The 7924-nt window shown below is 36.8% G+C and overlaps 1 pseudogene; it reads right to left on the reverse strand.

Moving 5' to 3' along the window:
* Positions 1–1332: 1332 nt before the first annotated feature.
* Positions 1333–2003, reverse strand: LOC129677650 (fructose-bisphosphate aldolase A-like; annotated as a pseudogene).
* Positions 2004–7924: the final 5921 nt, after the last annotated feature.

The following is a 7924-nucleotide window of genomic DNA, read 5'->3' on the forward strand; positions in this document are numbered from 1 at the left end:
AGATATTCTATAACTTTCATATATTAGCAGCATATATTACAAAACAGGTATTTTGAATAAAAATGATAGAATGATCGTGGTGTAAGCAATACAACTCTACTTTTAAAAGTAATACGTACATATTAGAATACCATAAATAATTAATGAAAATAAGAGGCAGAACAAAACTAATGATTCTTTCTGCAAAGCACTTATTAGAATGTCAAATTTTGTTCATTTCTACTTATAATATTCCACAGAAAATACACATACAATAAACTTATCTATTCCCCTGTTAGTTCAAGAATATATATAGTAATGATAGCTTAAGGGAATTAGGTGACTTTGGGTTGAAAATAATGATTTGCTGGTGACCTAATTATATTTTGCAGAATTATTAAATATTTGAAATTTTAACTAAAAGAGTAGTTATTTTTGTTGGTGTTCAAAAGCTGGGAGAAAGACAACACTAAATCATTAGTATTGGCTATTAGCAAATAACAAATGTTGAAGGTCCCACATCACCATTCACTTGAACCATTGTAGATAGGGGAAACTAAATATATGAGAAAAACTGAATTTCCACAATTGAAAAATCAAATATTAAAATAATTAGGGAATAATTCTATTACAAAAGGTAACTCCTGCTTCCTGTATATATCCTTAGTGCATACATTACTACACTGAAGGTAACTCATTGGCACTTATTCCTAAAGGTCTCAAAAGTCACAGCTCATAAGGCAGTTCACAGGAGTCATCGTTGTCCACTCAGAAGTACTTTAGTCATTGACAATGATCATTTCATTATAGTTGTTTGAGAAACATGCGCAACCATATCAACTTATCTATATTCCAGGTTTACTTCAAACAATTACTGTGTGATTCTGGATAAGCAGCTTTTGTAAAAATGAGATTAGGTGCACATACTTAATTTTGTGATAACTGAATATGATAATTCAAGAAAATTATCAATATATCTCTACTAATTTCTTGGTAGAGACTAAGCTTTGTTTCATTTTATTATTATTTTCCCCCTTAAATAGATGGTTATTGGAAGTAGGTTGAAAGGAATGGCAGAATAAGCATTTACAAATATACCACACACCAGCCATCACTGCAGCAAGAGTAATGGGAAAGAACCAGAAGTTTCCATTTTCAGTAACAAGTGTGTAGATAGAGGCCTGGGACAGGCTTTCACCACCCCTGCTCGCTAGGCATAGTTAGAGATGAAGAGAATTTCACTGGCTGAGGTTCGAGCCTGCCAATTTGTGCCATGCTTTCCTTGACAAGCAAGGCTGTTCCTTTCTTGGTGTTCTCCTTCTGGACAGCCATCAGAGTCTCCATCTTCCCACTCTAGGCTGTTAGAGCAGAGGCCTGTAGTGCTCAGCCATAGGAGAAAGTTTAGGCCAATGGCTTCAGCAGGGGCTCTTGTTAATATCATTGAGGGTGATGGAAACCTTTTTCTCCCTCTGCACTCCACACAGGAATGTGATCCCAGAGACAGCAGGAGACACTGTGTTATGAAGTGTTGCGAGAGTTGCCATGGCAATTTCCTCACTGGAAAATGTCAAGGTGAGAGCATGGCCTGTAGTTACCAGGATGAGTTTCAGCAATGTGACTTCCAGATAACATGGTAGTCACTCAGAACCTTGAAGACAGCAACCAGTACCTTCTCATATGCATACTGAGAGTGCTTCAGGTGATGGTCCCAATCACAGAAGATTTAAGGCTCCACTATGACATTCTCTTCGCAAATGCTGGCATAATGAGCAAAAATTGGTATTTTCAATGATGGAAAGGGCTGAGGGATTATGTCCCTCAGTCTTAAAAACCCAAAGTCATTTGGCAATGTTGGCTCCATCTTTTTAATATTGGGCACAGTGTTCAGACAACCCATCTAGCCCTTGGGTGATGTTCTAACAATTGGTTCCTGCCAGGGTCACCATACAGTTATTTACTTTAATGCCCGAAACACTGCCCCAAGCCTTGCTAAGTTTGGGGAAGGGATGCTCATCACCTCTCATCTACCTTCTGGTACAGTTTCTGAAGGACGAGGATCACAAACATACCTCACACAATGCAGGAATTCACATGGTCACTAACAGTCAACAGTTCTCACCAGTGCCAATGGCCTACAGCTGCTTGACAATGCAGAACTCATGTAGAACTCATCTGCAGTCAGGATGACCTTGCTCAGAGCCACAGTTCACTGAACAAAGTCATATAGCTTTTTCTTCTGAAAAATTGCCAGTGCTGGGTATGGGTAGAGCATCATGCTAGTGGAAGCACATTCCTGGCATAGGAGTATGGGGTCTGCCTGGTACAGTGGTGAGTACTCAAAAGAACTGAGGAAAGAACACAGATAAGGTTACCCAAGCCTCATTCTGTGGCAAAGGCTGGTTTTCTTTATTAATAGAAGAAAAACAAAGCTACAAAAAAGGATATACACTTTTACATTCCAAATGGGACTATGTAAATTCCAATTTGAGAGGAGATAAATGTTAATTAGATTTTTTTTTTCTCTGCAGTATCTTATTTGGTTTGTGCTACTAGGGATCAGAATGTACTTCTCACACTATTACTGAGGGGGAATGGCAACCAAATAGAATTTACTTGAGTCCTATTGAATATGATAACCAAGGAACATTGTGTAGACAAAGCATATACTTATACATGTAAATTAACTAGATAGCTCAAAGGAAGCAAAATTATTGATCTGGCTATCAAGAATCATTGAAGAAATGGTTATCAATAATTTCAATAAGATTTCAGACACCATCTTCTTTCTCTCACCCAGTGATTGAACAGAGAAAAAAAAGGGGGGGCGAGATACAGAAGTAATATCCTGAACGAAATGATTATGGGCATAGCCAGTGGTTTTACATGAGATCTAAAGACAAAATAATTGTCCATTTTGGATCCTTATTCAGACTTCAGACAGAAAATGAAAAGTAGACAAGTTATTGAAAGAACTGCTTATTAATCCAAAAAGTGAAAATTGAAATAATAAATAAAGCATATTTCTTTTGTAACGATGAGAAAAGAAAATATCAGAAGTCTCCTAGGATTTCTTTGCACACAATAATAAAAAGAAGGAAGAAATAAAATAAGAATGGTTGAGTCTTTACTGCATTAAATAAGAACACACTTGCAACCTTTTTGTTAAGTGATTATGGTTTATCCCTATGGATTCACATAATATTCTAATTTTCGGGGTTATACCTGTAAAAAAATACATACTTATCATTGTAAAAAGAAATGCTAGAATAATGGTCAGGAGAATTAGAAATGCAGAAACCTAATTGCTTTATATATCAGTCCTCAAGAACCTGTGAATGATTGCTCCCCCTGTATACTCCCGTAGTGCTTGGTCCAGTCCAATTTTAAATAGCTCCAGCAATACATTTCTGCCATTTCTTCTGGGAAGCTATTCCACTACCTAATTAAATTTGAGAATTGACAACTTTTCTTGTCATTCAGACTAAATTTTCTCATGTTCAATTTCAACTTGCTTTTCCCACTTCTGAAGAACATGCTTGAATCAGCATATTCTAATCCCCCTGCTTCCTCACTACCTACAATTTTCAATCCCATCCCTAAATTTTAGTAGCCTGGTGCAGTGAGTTCCTTTGAGAAAAAAAAATAATTATTATAATATCTGTGACAATACATATGTTATTATAGACATAAATGCCAGTTTGTTTTGAAAGCAAAGAGATGAGTTAGTAAGTAGAAATGCAGTATATTAACAGAATCCCAAGTCATTACAGAAATTAAAAACAGGACAGAAACAAATGATTGACATCCTTTAGGTCTGATAAAGCATTTCAAGGGTTATTTTTTCATTTATTTATTTATTCAGTCTCTTTGCAATCTGATTACAGCTCCCTCACTTCTCTCCCCCAGTCCCCCTCATATACCCCTCCTCCTAATCTCCTTCTCCAGTTTCTCTGATGAGGGAAGGCCTCCAGGAGGTATCAACCTACTCAGGCTCCTAAAGTCCAAAGCAGAACTAAGTGAATCCTCTCCCACTGGAGCCTCATAAGGCACCCCATCCAGAGGGAAGGAATCCAATGGCAGGCAACAGAGTCAGAGAAAAAACTCCTCCCCTGCTTTAACTGTTAGGGAACCCACATGTTGAGCAACCTGCACATCTGCTATGCATGTGTAGAAAGTCCAGGTCAAGTCTATACAAGCTCTTTGGTTGATGGTCAGTCACTGAGAGCTCCCATTGCTCTCAGCGCAATAGTTGACTCTGCCTCTCTTCTTGTGGTGTCCTTAACTCCTCAGGCTCCTTCTATCCTTTTTCTCACTCTTCCACAGAACATCTGAGATCAGGCTATTGTTTGGCTGTTGGTCTCTGCATCTATTTTCTTCAGCTGCTGGATGAAGCTTCTCAGAAGACAGTTATGCTAGGTTTATGTTTGCAATCATAGCAGAGTATCATTATTATTGACAGTGGTTGTTTCCCTCCCGTGGGATGGGTCTCAAGTTGGTCCAGCCATGGAGTCGCCATTCCATCAAACTCTTCTCTATCTTTACCCCCATAAATATTGTTATCAAAACAAATTTTGCATCAAAGTTTTTTTATGGGAGGGTTGATAAAACCTAATATAAACCAAAAGATGAAAAAAGGCAAAATGGAACAATACTATTGAACAGAAAAGCAGTTGTATAAGCAATACATACATAATTTAAAGATACAACTGATGAAAAGGAAAATTTAGAGGTCTATAAAAAAACAGAAGAAACTGAAGAAAGAAAAGAAAAATGCATGCTTTGAAAGGTGAGGCAACCCACCCCCCCCCTTTTGCTTTTGCTGGGCTTACATAACATAGTTTGTACTCCTTGGACTCCTCTACAATTAACAGAAGTAGGGAAAAACAACCCAGCCCTAAAACCACGCTTATTTTTGAATAAGCTTGCTCAGATTCTCTGTGTTCTTCTTACATGAGCTTCTTTTATTTGTCATGATTGGATAGGGACCTAGGAAGTAGAGTCTGAATTTTTTGTTTAGCTTAAAATAAGCATATTTTTACATAAGAACTGTGTCTTTGAGTTGTCAGTGTGTGAATAAAGAGAAGAGAGTTCAGTATTTCAACATTGCTTATAAGTTTATAATAATATATTGCTGTTGTTTAATCTGATTTAATATTTTCAAAAACAACAGTTGCAATGTGATTCATCTTTGAGTTCCGCTCTAGGAATGAGTCAAGAATTGGGATACTCTTCGTAATTTTTAAGCAAATAGGATAATTTCAGGAAAATATATGCAAACTCCAGTGTGTTTTGGCAGAATGTGGGCAGAGAAATTTCTTAACCATTATAGAAAATTGGCTGGTAGGCAAGAATCATATTAAACTTAGAATGTATGAAACTTTAGTTGGAACAGTTGTTGAATTCTTAAAATACAAGCAAGAGTAGGTAAGAAAGTGTTTCTAAATAATAATTTGGTATTTTAATATCTACCCCATTTTTGTTTATTTTTCTAAGAACTGCCATTAGTGTATGCTGAAGAGTATAAATTGTTCAAGGAAAAATGCTATAACACATATTATTGCTAACATTTCAGAAAATTTTTTACATTCAAACAAGACATATCTCAGGAAATATATATTTTTATTTATTATCTTGAAGCAGTATGATTTATAAAAGAGTTAATCTGTATATCCTGAAGAGAAATCTCATATTTCTTGCCTTCCTGAACTTTGCACAGAGGACATATCAGAGTTAGACATTAAAACAGTTAAGAAAAATTTTCATTGACATTCTAAAGTCATATCACTTTCAACGTTCTTAACTCTATACCACATGGCATTCACTCATTATTTATAATTTTCAACAGTTAAAAAATAAGAACTTCTGTTCGGTTCCATTGAGCCACCATTCTGTTTCTATGCCAGTACCATGCAGTTTTTAAAACTGTTGCTCTGTAGTACAACTTAAGCTCAGGGATAGAGATACCTCCAGAAGATCTTTTAGTGTAGAGGATTGTTTTAGCAATTCTGGGTTTCTTGTTATCCCATACAAAGTTGAGAATTTTTCTTTCCAGGTCTGTAAAGAATTGTGCTGGTAATGTGATGGGAATTTCATTAAATCTGTAGATTGCTTTTGGTAACATGACCATTTTTACTATGTTAATCCTGCCAAGCCGTGAGCATGGGAGATCTTTCCATCTTCTGATATCTTCTTCTAATTCTTTCTTCAGAGACTTGTCTTTGATCTGCTTGGTTTGGGTTATATCAAGGTACTTTATGTCATTTGTGGATATTGTAAAGGGTGTTGTTTCCTTAATTTCTTTCTCAGCCCTTTTGTTTTTTGTATACACGAGGGCTACTGATTTTTTTTTAGTTAATTTTGTATCCAGCCACTTTGCTGAAGGTGTTTATCAGCTGTAGGAGTTCCCTGGTAGAGTTTTTGGGGTCAGTCATGTATACTATCATATCATCTGTAAATAGTGATAATTTGACTTCTTCCTTTCCAATTTGAACCCCATTGATGTACTTCAACTTTCTTTTTGCTCAAGCAAGGACATCCAGAACTATGTTGAAGAGATATGGAGAGAGTGGGCAGCCTTGTCTTATCCCTGAGTTCAGTAGGATTGCTTTAAGTTTCTCTCCGTTCAGTTTGATGTTGGCTATAGGCTTGCTGTATATTGCCTTTACTATGTTTAGATATGTGCCTTGTATCCCTGATCTCTCCAATACTTTAAACATGAATGGATGTTGGATTTTGTCAAATGATTTTTCAGCATCTAGGGATATTATCATGTGTTTTTTTTCCTTTCAGTTTGTTAATATGGTTCATCACATTGATGGATTTCCATATAGTGAACCACCCCTGCATACCTGGGATGAAGCCTAATTGGTCATAGTGGATGATATCTTTGATGTGTTCTTGTATTCGGTTTGTGAGTATTTTGTTGAGTATTTTTTGTCAATGTCCATAAGGGAGATTGGCCTGAAATTCTCTTTTTTTGTTGGGTCTTTGTGAGGTTTAGGTACCAAGGTGACTGTGGTTTCATAGAATGAGTTTGGTAATGTTCCTTCTGTTTCTTTCTTGTGGAATAGTTTGAAGAGAATTGGAGTTAGCTCTTCTTTAAAGGTCTGATAGAATTCTGCACCGAAACCATCTGGTCCTGGGCTTTTTTTAGATTGGAGACTTTTGATGACTGCTTCTATTTCCTTGGGGGATATAGGATAGAGGACCCAAAAATAAACCCACACAATTATGGACACGTGATTTTTGACAAATATGCCAAAACGATAGAATAGAAAAAAGATGGCATCTTCAACAAATGGTGCTGGTCCAACTGGATGTCTACATGTAGAAAACTTCCTGAACAGAACACCAACAGCACAGGCACTAAGAGCAACAACCAATAAATGGGACCTCATGAAACTGAAAAGCTTCTGTAAAGCAAAGGACACTGTCATCAAAAGAAAGCAACTGCCTACAGATTGGGAAAGAATCTTCACCAACCCTTTATCTGACAGAGCACTCATATCCAGTATATATAAAGAACTAAGAAGCTGAAAAGCAGCAAACCAAGTAACCACTTAAAAAATGGGGAACAGAGCTAAACAGAGAACTCTCTGTAGAGGAATATCGAATGGCAGAGAAGCACTTAAAGAACTGATCAACCTCATTAGCCATTAGGGAAATGCAAATCAAAACAACCCTGAGATTTCACCTTACACCCATCAGAATGGCCAAGATCAAAAACTCAAGTGACAACACATGCTGGAGAGGTTGTGGAGAAAGAGGAACCCTTCTCCACTGCTGGTGGGAATGTAAACTTGTACAACCACTCTGGAAACCCATCTGGCACTTTCTCAGACAACTAGGAATAGCGCTTTCTCAAGATCCAGCCATACCACACCTAGACATATATTCAAAAGAGGCTCAAGTACACAAAAAGGACATTTGCTCAACCATGTTTGTA

The sequence above is a fragment of the Psammomys obesus genome, unplaced genomic scaffold, assembly GCF_907164565.1.
Source record: "Psammomys obesus unplaced genomic scaffold, mPsaObe1.curated_primary_1811, whole genome shotgun sequence".
Taxonomy (NCBI): domain Eukaryota; kingdom Metazoa; phylum Chordata; class Mammalia; order Rodentia; family Muridae; genus Psammomys; species Psammomys obesus.